We start from the raw sequence: 17,960 nt of genomic DNA, 5'->3' as shown, positions 1-17,960 counted from the left end.
CTCTTTTGTCCTGTTAGAACCAGTGAACCTACCACAATTGGTCTACAGCTTGACCTTCAGGCTCTCTAATCTTCTCTGTTCTTGTCTCCTCATCTCCTTCCCCAGCCTAGATTTATGATCGCTGTGACATGAAATACACACGACATCTAGAAAGCACAGCTCTTCGTTTTGCATCACGCAGGCCTTGCTAGCATCCTTAAGGAAAACGTCACTGTTGGCTTGACCCATTCAGATGACATTTTCTATTGCCAGAGAGAGTGGTGCAATTGTGCCAACTAGTAACAACAAAGTGTTAATTTTGCCAAGTTCCTCCCCATGGCTGTAGAGTCTTTTTATGGAGCTTCGGAATATTCTCTGCTACATTCCCTAAATTCTTACCCTCATGCTAGTTAATTTCAACCTACCACCTTGAGTATATCTGAGGAACCTAATCATCAGATGGTAAGCTCCCTGCAGACAGGGCCCTTAACTAGTCTTACTTACCCCCGAGTCTCCATGCTCCAGGACAGGGCTGAATAAACAATGCGTTTAGCTGACAAACGAACTGATCCAATTTCCTTCCTTCTAAGATGTGACCAGTCTTCTTCTGCTACCACTGATCAAACCAACCTTCTTAGAACATCTCGAAATTCGCCCCTGAAAATTATTTCCACCCCCGAATACCTCTATCTCTTCTAGCTAAGGAGATTCCATTCTGGAAGAAATTAATCCACATGCATATTTCCTTTATTATAGCTTTAAAATACATCTTTTGTCCAACAATAGTGTTGTTCAGGCACCAAGTCATATCCGACCCTTCACAACCCCATGGACCACAGCATGCCAAGCACACACACCAATAATATTACTCCCTTGAATAATATTTCATTTCTACAATTGACGTGAACTAAATTTACTTCTTGTCTCATATCTTCAAAGGCCCCACGGGACATGAAATAGATCTGGATTTCTGCTTCTATTTAACCCTAATATTCACATTTTTTTCTCAATGGCAACTAACAGACTTTTCAACACTTTTACTGAAAATATTCAGTCTGAAAAAATAATACAATAAAACCTACATAGTCACTTTCTGGGTTCAAAAATTATTAACAAATGATGTTTTACACACACACACACACACACACACACACACACACACACCTGCACACATATGCATTTTACCATGACTCATGAAATTGGGCCACAGACATCACAGCATTTATCCCTAAGTCATTCAGCATGCATCTCCTAATATCACTTATTAGCTAGCCCATGGGCAAATTTTCCCAATCCAACCCAATTTTGATCTTCTGTGAAGTGAAAGCCGCTTAGTCGTGTCCAACTCTTTGCAACTCCATGGACTACACAGTCCCTGGAATTCTCCAGGCCAGAATGCTGGAGTGGGGAGCCTTTCCCTTCTCCAGGGGATCTTTCCAACCCAGGGATTGAACCCAGGTATCCCACATTACAGGCAGATTCTTTACCAGCTGAGCCACAAGGGAAGCCCAAGAATACTGGAGTGGGTAGCCTGTCCCTTCTCCAGGGGATCTTCCTGACCCAGGAATCAAACCAGGGTCTCCTACGTTGCAGGCGGATTCTTTACTTGATCTTTTGCAGGCTTATGTAAAAAAAAAAATCAAATAAATCTCCAAAAACTGTATTTGGATGTCTTTAGTCTCTTTTAGTCTAGAAAACTCTCCCCACAATGGCAATGTCTTTTGAAAAGACTAGGTCACCCGTCTGGTATCGTCCATAAAAAGTACTACACCCCGTGAATTTGTGTGTTTCCTCATTCAGTTTAACAGGATCTACTTTCCTTATATTTCTCTGTAAATTAGAAACTAAGTCTAAACAGGTTTTCTGTTCTGTTCAGTCGCTCAGTCGTGTCCGACTCTTTATAACCCCATGGACTGCAGCACACCAGGCCTCCCTGTCCTTCACCACCTCCCAGAGCTTGCTCAAACTCATGTCCATCAAGTTGGTGCTCATCCTCTGTCAAGACAGGTTTTAGATTCAGCTCCAGCACTGCGTCAACAATATCTCACAAATGACAATGAAGACTTCAGACTGCATCCCTCCGAGGCTCATGGCGCCGGGCTGTCTACTAGCGATGCCCAGGTTTGATTGCGCAGCTGCTTAAGAAGGCGGATGCCAGATACAACTAAGAGGTAATACTTGGACTTCCCTAGTGGTCCAGCATTGAACAATCCAGCTGCAATTGCAGGGGACCACACGCCACAGAGCAACTAAGTCTGTCCAATACAGCTAGTGAAGCCAGTGGGCTCTCCAGCCCAAACTCTGCATCAAGAGGAGCCTCTATAATGAGAAGCCCAGAACCTCAAAAAGAGGAGCCCCTCTCTCCACAACTAGAGAAAGCCTGCGTGTAGCAAGGAAGATCCTGAGAACAAAAAATTAATAAATAAGTAAAATTTTTTTTTAAAAGTAATCTTGAGTAGAAAGAGGACACATTATTCCTCAAAATATTTGTAACTAATGGTTTTAGCAGCTGTTGATGATTTTTGCCTGAATCATTCATTTCACTGGGAGTTATAAACAGTAATTTTCTCATTCTACCATTTGCTGGACATACTAACTTCCATATTTTGGAAAGAAGAGCTGTCTTTCATCAACTACACAAGAGTTCCTCCTAAAAAGCAGGCTAACCATTTATTTCAATTTAATTGTTGTCAGAATCATTTATTATTATTATTATTTTTAATTTAGACTATCACAGTGGACTCATGGTCTCTCTTCGATGTTGTACTATCTGTTACAGTCACTCTTGCTGGAGGAGATCACTGAGGGCATTAGTTATTGTCAGAATCGCTTTTTATTAATTTTTTAACTTACACTACGACAACGGACCCATGGACTTTCTTCAACCGTGTGCTGTCTGTTACAGTCACTCTTGTCGCAGGAGCTCACTGAGAGCATGTGACCTCTGGATGACCCTACAGTGGGGCCCAAACAGTCAGAGGCTTCCTGTCCCCTCTGCTGTCCTTGGGATGTATATTCAGCCCCTTCAGGCCTCAGTCTTGAGAGAGCCATGCGTTGTTGAGAATATCCTGACCGAAGGAGAGGTGACTGAACCCCATGAAGGCTTCTATACAGGGATCTCCCACTTTGCTTTTACTAAAGACCTGCGTTAGTACCTATTTTCACAAACTGAAACAAATCCGAAGAGGGTTTTCATTTTATGCACAAAAGCAAGATGCAAAAACAGCACCCGTTATTTTGCATCAAGCCTTTACAGAGGCAGAGCAGAGGGGGCTCATCGAGCTCCTCCCCCAGGGACCGCACTCAGCATCTCAGCAGTAAGCCCCTTCACTTGTGTCTAAGAGCATCTGTGCTTTATCTCAACTTATTTTGTGTAGCTGTTAGCAAGACGTGTCCTAGGGTGACTGCTTGTTCACATTACACCATTCAGTTTACAAAAGGTCTCATGGCCATTCAGAGCAGGGGAGACGTGAGCAAACTTTTAAGCTCCTGGTAGGCAGGTAGATGCAGAAACTGACTTGCCTTGTGGCTGCCAAAGACACGCCCTGCACCTAAGTCGTCCTGATGATTAGAACTGCCACCCACCAAGCTGGAGTGGTCTGCCTCTTTCTACAGTCTCTCCTTGCCCTCCCGGTCCAGGGGCCAATTTCTAATTTTGCCTGACATCGCGGCTTGCCAGGTGGCTCAGACGGCAAAGAATCTGACTGCAATGCAGAACCCGGGTTTGATCCTTGAGTCAGGAAGACCCTTGGAGAAGGGAATGGCAACTCACTCCACTATTCTTGTCTGGAGAACCCCATGGACAGAGGAGCTTGGTGGGTTACAGTCCGTGGGTTGCAAAGAGTCAGACAGGACTGAGAAACTCACATATTTTGGGAATCAACAACCACTGATGCTCAGATTTATCTGAATTTGGCAACTGAGAGGCCCTCAGGCTAGCTCCTGGTAACCACTACAATGAACACATCAGGCTCACACAGCCTTATTTGTTTGCGGGTACTTCCTCACTTCCCAGAACAACGAGAGAAGTCGGGCTCATCCGGTACTTTTTCTGCCTAGACTTAGAACCGGCCAAGTTTCCAGACGGTTTGGGCCCCTTGAATGGGAAACGGTGTTTAGAAACCATGATTTCTGCACTGAGTGTGTTCACTGCTTCTGGACACACTGCTTGGAAGTCTTTTAAGGAGCCAGCTAGTAAACCTACTTTAAAAGCATGTGTGGTAGGTTTCAATATCTGACAGCTTAGACCCCTCTTTACCTTCCTTTTCCTGAGCTATCCTAGCTACTCTCGCTTTTTAAAGTTTCTTCTATATGTAATTTAAAATCAGTTTACCTAGTTGCGGATAACTTTCTTCCCGATCTTCCTGTTTAGTCGTGTTACATTTTCAAACGCACACACACACACACACACACACACACAAGAATGTGACTCACGCAGTCTTGGGAACTGACCTCCTGATGTGGTATGGCACACCATATCCAGAATCATGACATGCTTTCTCACTTAAGTCTAATATGTACCATTCATTGAGTTTCTTCTTAAAAGTAATGGATTTTAATCACAGGATCAAGGGCCTTTTTCACAGGTCTCACCTTCCTTCAAGCCTACCCAGCTTTAGCCTTGTTGAACAACACACCCACCCACCCACCACACACACACACACACACACACACACTCCTAAGCCTACACAGCATTAGCCTTGTTGAACAACACACCCACCCACCCACCACACACACACACACGCACACACGCACACACGCACGCACGCACACACACACACACACACACACACACTCCTAAGCTTCAGTGGCTATCTTCCTTTTTCTCTTTGTCTGCCCTTAATCAAATTCCTTAACATCCACTCAGGAAAACACAGGTGTTTCCCAAATGTTTGCCTCCTAAAATGTTAATGTCAATAACCTTGTAACATCTTTTTCTAGCTTTCAGTATATTTTCCAGCTCTAGGTCTGAATTTCAATTGCACATCAGTCATTTTATCCAGGTTAATACTGGAACTTCATAATAGTGATATGTCCAAAACTGAACCATTCTCCCACCCCCAAGCAAACCAGGCCCCCTTCTAGATGCTCCTATTTTCTTCTGCTTTGCTTCATGCTCCAGGTTTTGAAGGTGTCCAGATTCTAAAACTCAGAAGCAGCTTTTGATAGCTCCCACACCTTGGCCTCCAAACCTAGTGTGTACGTGTCGACTGATCGACTCTGAAATCCATTTCATGGTGTTCACTCACACTGCCTCCCCTATAGTTTATGTTTCCCATTCTCTACTGAAAAATATTCACTTCTTTCAAGCTCCAAGGAGATTGTTTAATAACGGAATCCTTTTTCACACCTCTGAAGAGGCAATTAAAAACAGTACCCTAAAATAACATCTTGCAGTTGTATGTGTTTTATGTTATTAACAAACAGATAAAGTGAGCTTGAGAAATGTCACACTCAAATGTGTGTCACAGTGAAATTCTGAGGTGGAGATGATGTTGAGCGTGAGATGCTGGTAGACAGAAGAGACGCCTATATTTATAGATTGGCTGTGTTGTGAAGGAATCGGCTCTTCAGTTTTCCCTGTGTAAAAGATAATCTTCCACATCACGCCACAAAAGCTTCAAGAGGAGAGACTACATTTGGGGCTAAATATTTGCAGAGTGCTTTGCCCACAACCTCAGCAAAAGCACTGTGGACACAGGGCCATCTATTCGGTCCTGACCGCAGGGCATGAGTGCCTTCCACCAATGTCCACGGACGGGGTCTCTTCAAAATCCCCAGGGTCCTGTTGACCTGTGTGATGCCTGGTCACTTGAAGACCCTTTCAGCACCAGCAAGAGTCTTTCTGTAAATGGTGCCATTTTCTGGGATTGCTGGCTGCAGCACTCAGTAGTGAAAACGCGCCAAGATACACCCATCTAAGATAACGGACCAAGAACTCGCACACAGTGGCTGTTTTGCATTGAGTAAAAGAAACAGACAAAGAGAATTCCATCTTCACAAGCGGAGCATTCCTGTACAGAAGGAGGGCCGCGGAGTGGTAATCAGACATTCCCACCATTTGCCCCTTTACTCCCTATGGAGACTCGGGCACATTCCATCCCTCCAAGCCTCAGTTTCCCCCAAGATATAGAATAATGATGCCATCACCTACTCATGGAAAGGAAGGCACCTCAGGAAGTGTCAGTCCTACTATTCTTTCCCTTTCCTCTTGATTTAATGAAAAATAGCCTTTCCCTACTCCAGTCTGTTAAGTTTCCAAAGTGACTCAAAAATATGTTGCTCCTGTTATAATTTAGCATATGGCTATCAAAATGCGTATAAATATTTTGTCTAAATACATGGATGATGTAGGAACACAATTAATTTCCACTGTTAAAACTTAGACAAAATATTCAACTACTTTATTCTAAGCAAGGTAAAAAAATAGGTGTGTCAGATGTGATTTTATGAAACATACTGATGCAAATAAAACCTCCAGTTTTTCTTAAGTATGAAGGTACATAATGATGCGTTTCATTCCATTTTTCAGAAAAGCTGGGTAGGGTTCCCATGATTTCTGCTATAATTCTCTTCTCCATTTAGATTTCTACATGGCCCCCAAAATAAATCCTGCAGTACTGACCCCAGCCTCACAGGCTCCAAAGACAGTCCAGAAGACATTTATCCTAAATTAACTGGGGTTCTCCTACTAGCCTCTCTCCGTCTAGGAATGAAAAGAAAAGGGCAATCAATGACTCTGTGTTTGCCAGAATGAAGTCCCAGAATAACTGCATCACCAGTGAAAGACCTTTAATTTTATAGGAGAATTAGAAAAGCACAAAATCCATTTCCCACAATGTCAGTGTGCTTTTTAACGTGAGTCTAACACAACAAACAATGAATGCCCCCCAATATTTCCTTGAAAATCTAAAAAGCTTCAGGAAGAAGCAAGACTACTAAAAGCTGCTGGCAGGGGCTAGATGTACACATCCTACCTGCCAAAATATAATAATAAAAAGAAGAGTGATGAAATATGTAACTAGTTATTACTTACATTTTCTTCAATAATTCTTGTCCTCAAAATCACGTCACAGTAAAACTAACTGTCCTTGTTGTCACTAATATGAAAGTTTGTTAGCCCACTGTCTATAAGTGAAATTTATTAAAAAGTCATACTGAATTATGAAAATGGGATTTTAAAGGTATTTGTGCATGTCACTAGAAGTAGCAAATAATAATGAAACAATAAGAAAATAATAACACCCTCAGACCAGTAAGGATTTTTTAAATTAGATTTTAATTTCTTTCCAGAGCTCCATAGACAGCTTGAAGAATACACTTCATCATTACCTTGGTTTTTATACACAAAAAAGAATGTTCTTAGTGACAACGTGATAAAAGAAGTAATGAAAACAGCTGTTATTTCATTTAAGGCACAGCTAATTACATTTAAAAAATAAAATTTTCAAAAGTCAGAGAGGAGAAAAAATTAAATTGTAAGCAAATATTTCCTTTTCAGCATGCAAACCGTTCTGAACACCGACTTCGCGTCTCTTCTACTCCCAGCGTAGTATTTGGTGTGATGTGCCACGTAATTAGTTGCTTACAGTATCGTAAACAGCGAGCAAAGCATGACCACACTCCTGCTCCAGTCAAATGCTTTCAGACACAGGAAGCTTCTCCACACTCTACTCACTAACTTCTTTTTTAAAAAGCTGCTTTAAAACTGTTCTAGTTAAGAAACAGTTATCCATATAGCACGTGGTTGTTCCAGGTAGGAAAATATCATTTTTTCATATGTCAGATGTAGTACATTATTTTTGTGTCCCCTTATTTTCACCTTCTGATGGCATCGTCGGTTTGCACAAGTTTGGTAGCTCTTTTAACCACTAACCTTTCATTACAATTAGAAAAAATAAACTATCTTTTTTTTCAAAGCAATATATCTTTTGTAGTTAAAGCAGTGCCTTTATACATATGTGTTTGAAACCTTTGCCCCTTATACATACCAGCGTCACAGTGTGGCTGCTTCATCCACACTGAGAAAAATATTAGCATGTTCCTTGCTAGCTTATAATCATGTAGGAAAAAATTATGAAACATTTTTTTATGATTAAACATTTCTTCATTTAAAGATTCTTGGACAGACCACACACTCAAGATAGAACTCCAACTAGGGTTTTCTTTCTCTACAATGTTCAAGAGTGGGACATATAAATGTCCCAATGTAAAGTTAATGCAGTAATCCAGGATTTTCAAAATGTCCAAATTTTGGCATCCGCTAGAACATGTAGAAGGCTGCTTTAAATGTGTGATTTATTTATTTGTCACATTCAGGTAATACAATACTTGAAGTCAGTTAGTGGTCCAGCAGCCACTTCAAATGGATGTGTCTTCTTTCCCTCATCCTCACCTTCACTCCAAACCCTCTCTCTTGCAGCAAAATGCAGTTAAAAGTAACCTGCATGATTAAGTTAACCAGAATCAGAGTGGGTTGCTTGCTGCTGGGATGACCCAGAGGGATGGTATGGGGAGGGAGGTGGGAGGGGGCTTCAGGATTGGCAACACGTGTACACCCGTGGTGGATTCATGTTGATGTATGGCAAAACAATACAATATTGAAAAGTAAAAAATAAAAATAAAACAGTGAAAAACAATGTCTTCCCACAGTGAAAAATAATTTCAATAATAAAAGTTAAATACTAATCCTAAAAAAAAGAATATTATTTTTCCATGAGAAACCAGTAGGCGGTGCTAAATCTTGGAAGCCATATTCCAAGATTTTAAACCAGAACACGGAGTTGTAGAATCCCCAGCATAATTTATGGAGGAGGAAATTTCAAAATTTCAGCATAATAGAAATTTAACATAAGTATGTCGTATAATGAACAAGCAATATTTAATGAAAAGCTAATATGGCTAAAGGCTCTTAGCATGATCTTTATTTACAGAATTCAAAGCACAACTACATATCTGTTCTCACTTGAAACCTTATGAATATCTTCCATCCCATTAGGGTTTCAATCTCATTTGGAAATATCACACAGTGAGGTCTGCATTCTGTTCCAGCCTTAGATACAATTACCCCACCTTAGGGCACAAGTGATCCTCTTAATGAAAATTACGGTTTGATTACTCAAGCTTTTTTTCTCATTCACTGTTTCTCTCTTCTAAAAGAACTACATGACCTACAGTGCACACAACCTACAAAGAAATGTCATACACATGCATTGTCTTGCATTTTTACATAAATGAGCATTTCTACTTACATAATACATTATTATGATGAAAGTGATTTTAGAAACAGAGAATGTTGCAAGTGGCATTTTAAATGATTTGCTCCCTGTTTAAACCACATGAAAGACTATGTTTTAGTAGCATGCTTACCACAACCAAAAAAATTAAAACTTAAAGCTTTATTACACAATGTTTGTGTCAAATCTTAGAACTATGCCTTTCAGAATATCAAGTCTGGAGGTCCACACACTGGACATAAACTATCTTCCTTATATAAATGCAACAGGACTTTCTTAACAGAGAAAAGCTACCCTACATACAAGAGTAACACACATTGCTCATTCAAAGATCTCTGAAATGGGACAATGCATTGTGAATTTTAAAAAGTATATAGCTTTCTAGATATTCCGATGATTTTTAACCTGCTACAGATAAATGATGACTTGCCCTCCTCCGTCACCACAAAGAGTAAAGAAACACAGGCATAAAACTTCATTCCATAAACTGAGCTTAGAGACTTCAATATTTGCCTAAAAAAAGCCATAGCGTATGTCATTAACATGTTGTTATGGGCTCTTCTGTATGTTGGATTTAGTTTTTATGCCTATAGATAACCTGGGAGAAAACTTAATCTGAGAAGTAAATTATTCCACTCGCCTTATATTTATTTTAACAGAATCCAAGCTCTACACTCCAGAATCAAATCATTTAAATAATGGCCTCCAGAATTTAAGATTTAAAGTGTAACACAAAATTTGTTTGGACAGCAAGTTTTCCAACAGATTCTGTCACTGTGTTAAGTACAGAGAAAGCTTTTTATTAGCAACCATGGTACATCTCCCCTGGAACCGAACACGACGACCATAAAATATAAACTCCAGAGAACACACTCAACACTGAGTTCTGTGCAATGCCACCAACACAACGGAACCTATCACCACCATCACAAATCCCAAGCCCTGCCCTGTGCCAGGCTCTCAGGGGAAACCCGTTGCGACCACCATCAGGTGGTTAAAAAGAGAGACAATACATTGTCCCTTTAACACTCCGTCCTATGGGTGTAGCCTCATTCATGCAAACTGGCGCTTTCATCCACAACACGAAACCCAACTGCCCATCACGGGAAGTAGCGATCTCCTCCACCTTGGAAGACGCCAGGCACTTAAACCCAGAGCAACAAACACCACGGGGAAAGAAAAGCGCCAAAGACACCGCCGCGGAGGAAAGCAAACGGCAGAAAGGCAGGGGGAAACCGAGTGCGTTGTTGACTCAGGGCAGAGGAGCAGCGGGCGCCGCGCCATCGGGAGCCACCCCCGGGATCTGGAGAGGTCGGGGCCCGGGCCCTCGGCCAGAAGCCGGCGCCTCCGGAGGACGCGGCCCGGCCGCTGCTGCCCGCGGTCTCCCGGGCGCCCCCGGCCCGGCCCGCGCCCGCGCCCCGCGCCCCTCCGGCTCCGCAAGTGGCCCTCAGAGAACTTACCCGGCCGCCCGGCGCCGCCCGGGGCGCAGACGCCTCCCGCCGACCGAGGGGCGGCGTTTCACGCTCATTCAGAAGCAGCCCAGGCCGGGCACGGACCCGGGCTTCCCCCGGCTCCCAGCGCGGCTTCCCCGCCGCGGGCTCGGACGCTGCCCGGGGCCGCGAGCGCGCACACACGAGCGCACGCACACACACACACACACACACACACACACACACACACACGTTCCTTTGCCAGGACCAGAGTTGCCATTGCAAACCCGGGAAACGCCTCCAAAGGGACCAAGTACCTGCTCTGTGCGAGCTGCTCAGCTGTTCACTTCATCTTCCGTTGACAAGGAAACCAAACCGCACTTCATTTTTTTTTTCCAGAAAAACCTTCCACTGCCATCATTTGAAAATAGATTTACAGGGAGGAAAGAGGGAGGAAGAAGGGATAATATAGATATAGATATCAGGATATCTTTCATAAAATGATCTTGGGTTTTTGTTTTTTTAAAAAAAGGAAGATGTGCAAAAGTCACACTTAATTTAAAGGAGAAAAAAAAAAGTATTTGCTTAAAAATAATCCCAGGAACAAGCTGCAAGAAAAGTTTCATGTTATCAATGGGTATCAAAAACAAGTAGGGGGAAAAAAAACAAAAACAAAAACGAATTTGTTCTCCCCGGCTTCCAAAAAAGAGCACACACACACACAAAAAAAAAATTAAGAAAATTCATGTCTTTGCTCAGTGGTTTGTATTCGTATAGCAAAACCACAAACTTGTGAACACTGCCGCAAGATCCCACCTATACAAAAATCTTATCAGAAAAAGAGTATGCAAAAAAAAAAAGAGTTAGAAACATGATTTTTTATTTTTACAAAGGGGGGAAAAATAGGCACCATACTTCACATCTCTTTTTCCTTCGAACCAGTTGCACATTTTGCTGGACTTGGGAGTCGCTCCTCGCGGGCACGGTCGCCGCGGACTCCCAGACGCAGCGCCTCGTCTACAGAACCGTCGCATGCTAGAAAAACTTGGATTCAGGAAAAGGCTCAAAACCATGCTCCTCCAGCTTTCCCAAATGCAAACAATAATCAAAGAAGTGGAGAAAAAAAAAAGAAGAAAAAAACAAAAAACAAAAAAACAAAAACAAAGGGGGGACAAAAATAAAAATAAAAAAGAAGAAGAGGACAAGAATGCCACTGAGAAGGTACTCACCGAGCGGGAGTAAAATGTTGGAATAAAAATGAGATTTAGGATAAAATACAGTATGGCGGTGGAAGAAGGACTGAAGCGCGTGTTTCTCTGTCTCTGCCTCGGGCACTGACACGTGACTCGGAGCCGGGCTGACTCGCAGGCACGGCCGGGGGGGACCCGGGCTGCCAAGTGGGGGGGCCCGCCGAGCCCCACTCCGGCGGCGGCGGCGGTGGCGGCTGGGAGCGCGGAGCCCGGCGCCCGCGAGCGGCAGCTCCCGGCGAGGCGGCTCCGCTGTGAGCCCGGACGAGCAGGTGCCGCTCACGCGGGCGCTGGGCACACGCACACGCACACGCAGGGCGGGCGAGAGGGGGCGCCGCGCGGGGCCGGCGGCGGCTAGCGAGGCCCGGGCACCGCCGCCCACGGGGGGGAGCGCGCGCCCTGGAGCAGCTGGGGGTCGCCGATCGCACGCCTCGGAGGAAGCCACCAACTTGCCGCCCACCTCCAACTTGTTGTCGCTCGCCACTTCCCCCTGTTCGCCTCTTGTTTTCCACGCCACGGTGGTCACCTGCGGACAGATGCCAACCCTCTCTCTCCAGAAGTTTCACTGTGAACGCGCGATCGAACGCACCCACTGCGCGCCCCCCCGCACCCCTCGATTTCTCGCCCGATCCCTCCCCAGCGGCCCTCGCCTCTGCGGTTCCCCACCCGCCCCCCGGATCTGCGCGCCCCCCTCGCGGATCTCGGGGAGCCTGGCTCGGCGCGCTACCGGGGGGCGTTGTCAGGGGCCTTGACTGCCAGCAGCGCGCAGGGCATCTCTCCGACCAGGCAAGCCGACAGTTGGAAAGACGAAACGAAATCTCCGCGATAGGCAGCCGGGCCCCGGGTTTCTTCCCGCGGGCGGGGGTCCTGATCGTCCGTTAGCTCGGGGACCGGGCATGGTCGGCCTCGTAGCGCGCGCGCGCGCCTCCCGGCGCCCGGGGGAGGTCCTGCCCGGAGGCAGAGGCCCCGGCCCGACTCCTGCCCAAGTTGCGGGCCGGAGCTGGAAGTCCCAGGGGCCGCGCGGGGGAGAGCGGAGAGCCCGGGTCACGGGTCCCCGGGAAGGGGGGGAGTCTCGGCGGAGAGAGGACCTGGCGGTGGCGGCGCACCCCGCCGGAGCCCAGGTGGCCGAGCCGTGGATCGTGAAGGTGAGGGCGACGCGGGGATTTCTCCACCTGCTCCTGGCTTTAGGAAGCCTGTCGCCTGAACAAAGATCCCATCGGCCAATCGCTGGATGCACTGAGCATCTGCTCTTGCTGCCTGTTCAAGAATCAGTTTTCTGGGCACGGGAAGATATCTTTTTTTTTTTTTCCTTCATATTTGTGCACTAGTAATATCAGGACCGTTCCCCCGTGTTGCTTTGGATCTGGGTTGTGTGGCGTTAATCGGCACCACTCTGTTTGAGGAGCAATTAACACACTTCTGCAGCTTACAGGCTGCTGCCCCTGATCTGTATCTCGGTGCTTCCAGTGATGACGGTTCAGATAAAACGCCTCCATCGGAGATAATCTAACCTGGACAGTTCTGAAAATTAAGTACACATCTAGGGCAGAGAGCTTCAGCAGCAAGAAGTATTCCTCAAGCATTCTGGTTCAGAACTCATCGGCCAAATGAAGGGTGAATCCACAATTTCAAAAAAAGAAACAAAATAACCATTAAGATATCATTAAATATTTATTTTGATGAGTTGCCAACTCTACCCCGACTTATTATCCCTACTTTAAAGTGAGAGTTGCTGATTAGAAATACTGGCTGAGAAAGATGAATCCTTCAAAATGGACCTGGTAGTTCTGGAAGCCCTGTTAAGTTATATTCAGAAATGGCAGGATTTTTAAGCTGGATCGTATAGAACAAACACTGTGCTTTTCATGTGCAAAATACACTGGGCTTCTTTTAAAAACAAAACAAAAAAGATCTCTCCAAATGTGGGCTTTTTCTTCTCTGAGTCATGAATTAGTTCTTTTCTGCCATTAAGCCCTTAGTTTGCTAAATTTTCCTAAATTTTCCTCCCATTTCAAAAAATACCTGATTCTAATAATTTAATAAGAAAATATTCTTTTAATACACATTTTTCAGTGTTCAGATGTGAGAAACTCCACTTTAAAAATGAGTTTTGAACCCTTAAACTAGGTTAGGCAGTGCCTAGGTTTTAAAAAGTTATTCAAGAAGAACTTTGAAAAACAAGCTGTTTAGAATTACACTGCAGTAATGGCCGTCAGCCAATCACAGTGATTGTCAGACTTTTATTATTCAATAAAATGACTCCCCTTTATGTTAAATGCAGTTCTGCTGAAGAAAAAGCAAGACATCAATATCCTCTCTGCTTTTTTCCATTTACTTATGTAATTTCAGTAAGGTGCTCAAAATATTCCATTTATTTCCAGCATGCCATTTTCTTTTTTTTTAAGTTGCATCATCAAAAATAAAATTAGACCAAGGGAACTAGTATTCACTGAACAAAGCCTCTCATTTAGTTCTTCCTACTGCTGTATGACATTGATACTGTTATACTCATTTTACAGATTAGGAACATAAAGTCAGAGGATATAAGAAATTTTTCAAGCATTCCATTGTTAGTATTACAGGTGGACCTGAACCAAACTTTTATCTAGTTTTCTAGGTAGAATAAAATATTTCAAAAAATACATGGAATATACTAAATATTTTCAAATACCGCTGCTGATGCCAATTAATAAAGATATGATATTCTAAATTAAGTAAGTAGATCTAAAATAAATATGTGGGAATTGATTTGGCTATATTATCACCCACATATTTTCATTCACTTTTCTGATTTCATAAGACAGATGGAGAAGGAAATAAATCTTCAAAAGCAGAGATGAAGGGGTTAAGTTTTTTTCTTTAGCATAAATCTGTAGAAGCAAATGTGCTCACATATATCCTGGTCATATCTTCAGGAGTTAATAATAGAAACTTCTTAAAGCAAAGTTGCAGTTGTGAACTGTGAACTTTTATTAATCTATCTATTCTGAACCAAGTTATGAAAGAATTATAAAAAAATTATAGGAAAAATCTATTTTGAAGTCTATGCTACATAATCTCAATGTTTTTACCATTAGAAAATATTGAAATATGTGAATCATATGTGCACACATATATTTGACAAATGAATATATACTTAAAAATCATGTGCTACAATATCTTGGATTCCATGTACACTTTCACGTCCAGTGCCCTCAAGTCATTTGCTTCTGTTCTGCTTGATAATTTTTTCACAGCAGTGATTTTCATTTTTCATTTTTACTTTTTCCCCATTTCATGTGCAGTATCTGCCTATCAGCATACTTCCCTTACGCTTCTCTTTCAAGTTTAGATGGTCTCTTTTACTTTTTCCCAGACTTCTACTGGAGGAACTGCAAATGCCAAAACTTGTCAAATAATTTTCGTCAAAGTCATAAAAAGATATGAAGATAAATAGCAACAAAACAACATGGCATGTGTGAAATAAGGGAGAAAGAACTATCAAAGTTTCTGTATAATTTAATATTCAAAAGATATTTTACTCTTCACATATTTTGTAGAATACAAAAAATCAGATATGTAGAATGAAGTACATATAACATTCTCTTATGATTAGTGTATGCTCATAATTATTTCCATATAAATTTAATAAAATGTGTATATTTCTAAGAAGATTAAAACACATTAACGTGACTATTAATACTCTCATTTTGAATGTGTTTATTTTGCATTGACTAGATTGAGTGTAGTTCTGTGATGAAGTGACGTCAAGTGGGTACACAAAAAAGCCCTGATGAGTCTCCTGATAAACACGCTTTTGACTTTCGACACAGGAAACAGAGCCGTAGATGACATGTTCAGTGTTCTGCACCATTTATTATTATTCATCGATTGCTAATGTGTCAATCATCCATTCTAAAGAGGGTATAAATTATGTCAGTTTTTAAATTTAGAAGCCGCGGGTTTATCCACAGTATCGCTTCATATTCCAAGAGTTAAAGATGAAAAGGTGGCAATCCCAGAGTCAGAAATGGGCCTCTGAAAAGGTCAAAGACATTGTCGGGTTTAAAACATTCTCTTCTGCATTAACCTAATATAAAGTAATAGAGAGCCTGAAAGGGGCAAACAAGGAGAAAGTATGCAAAACTAAGCAAAACGCAAGTGAAAAATATAAAAGGAAAATACGTGCTAGGTAATAACTGCTTGCTCTGTTTTAGCTGCTTGCCATACTGTCATAAAATCTTCATAATTAGAAACTGAGATTCTAAGACTCCGCTCAGGGACACAGGAATGAAAAAAATTTTTTTTAAGGAACAGAAGCGTTTGCTATCTAGTGAGAGAGCTAAAGGCCATGCAATGGGGAAATAGCTTTAATGACACAGTACCCTCACCACAGCTAAGAAACTGAGAAAACGATAGTGGGTGGAGGGCGCTAGTGGAGGAGAGTGAATCCTGGGCAGAAAGAAGGGCGGGAGGCACGAGCAGAAGGAAAGGAAGGAGGGAACAAGGGCGGAGGAGAGGGGGAGGGAGGAAGGGAAGGTATGCGGCGGAGCGCCGGCTGGCGGAACTGGAGAATCTTCCCCCAGACACGCAACGTGAGAAACAAGACAGCGCACGCGGTGGACTGACTTCGGTCGCACGGAGGAGGCCTGAAAGACACGTGCCCGTGCGCGTTAGAGAAATGCTGCAAACTTTGCAACATGTTTCTTTGGTGAAGCTGAATGTTGCCTGAAAACTCTAGAAAACAATCTTGCTGAGGTTAACGAAACTGTATACCAGCGGAAGTAACATTTTTTTTGAGAGAGAGAGAACACCAGAAAGAGTTATCTTCATTTGTGTTCAAAAATCAAGAAATTGATTTATCCTATGACCCAAACTGGCCACAGAAGTCAGTATGGTTTCACTGGAAAAAGAATTCTGCCTAAGGAGAAGAATCCTGAAGATGTATGAGGGAAAATGTGCATTTTACTGTGTCCACAAAGATCTCAAACTGAGAAGTATGAGGTACCTCCTTTATGCACAGTGATATAGTTGCACAGTTAAAGGTATGATTCTCCCATTGATTTTTTAAAATCTGTGGTTACTTGTAAGTTTTAAAACATGAGGTTTGGAGATGACCTGCTTTAAGTATCAGTATTAATTTAATTAAATTCAACTTTTTTTTTTAAGGAAAGGGTTATTCATTTGCTGTTTAACGATTATAGCATTCAAGAGATGAACGCATGAGATTAGTTTCCTATTATTAACCAACTCCTGTAAAGAGGCACTTTTAATTTCCATGAAATTTATTTACTTCTATTAATATAAAGCTTACATTTTAAAACAAAATTTTTCTAGAAATGAGATTGAGTTTTCACAAGCCAGATAAGTACAGGAAAATAGTTTTATGTTGATAAATTCTGTAACAATATACACTGTAAGCCTCTTACTCCAGAATTGGACCCTTAAATAATCAATATTGGCTCATGTACATGTTTTGTACTAACAAATGTGTGAATAGGCATTTGGTTAAAAAGTGATTACAGGAGATAATTAAATCTAATTTGTGACGTGTAGTTTTGTATTTTCCAAATTCCTGTTTTGGTCACATTGAAATAATAAAGAGGTTGTTTTTATGTAAATGTTATGTTTTATATTCTTAATTTCCTCTGATATTCTCTATTCTCTTTTGTCTATCTCAGAACTCATATCTTCCTATATATTCATTGTGTGTGTGCGGAACGGGTAGGCCGTGGCAATGCAATAATTCCTTGGCCTTTACTTTTACTTAATTAATAGAAATCTTTGGTAGCACTAGCTAATGTGCTAGTAGACATTTGGCTGGAAATGATTTTAGAGAACAGTCAATTATGCATGATATGTATATGTCTGTATTCCCCAGATTCCTTTTTGCCCCCTGCAGATAGCTCCTTCCTCAGTGTGGAGAGGGGTCAAACATGTTAAGATCTGAAAAGATACAGCCTTTGGCTCTTTGGCTTCTGGGCACTAAATTATTTGTTATTTTATTCATCTGAAGCTCCAGAGCAAAGAATAACAAGGATCAAACACAGACTTTCCATATAAAAGTATAATGAACTACTAGTCAGCCA

General features: G+C 42.4%; 1 protein-coding gene across 4 annotated transcripts in view; it reads right to left on the bottom strand.

Annotated features, from left to right (window-relative positions):
- The window catches only part of RALYL (RALY RNA binding protein-like), an 817,853-nt gene extending 805,823 nt beyond the window's left edge, over positions 1–12,030 (bottom strand). The window contains exon 1 of one of the 4 annotated variants that reach the window (XM_013969344.2): positions 11,875–12,030. The gene's annotated coding sequence lies outside the window, so the exon portion shown is untranslated. Of the gene's footprint in view, positions 1–10,675; positions 10,938–10,962 lie in introns of those variants that run through there. The other 3 variants (XM_005689272.2, XM_018058166.1, XM_018058167.1) reach the window with 3 other exon arrangements.

This window comes from Capra hircus, chromosome 14, assembly GCF_001704415.2.
Source record: "Capra hircus breed San Clemente chromosome 14, ASM170441v1, whole genome shotgun sequence".
Classification (NCBI taxonomy): domain Eukaryota; kingdom Metazoa; phylum Chordata; class Mammalia; order Artiodactyla; family Bovidae; genus Capra; species Capra hircus.
This window is presented reverse-complemented; position numbering and strand designations above follow the sequence as displayed.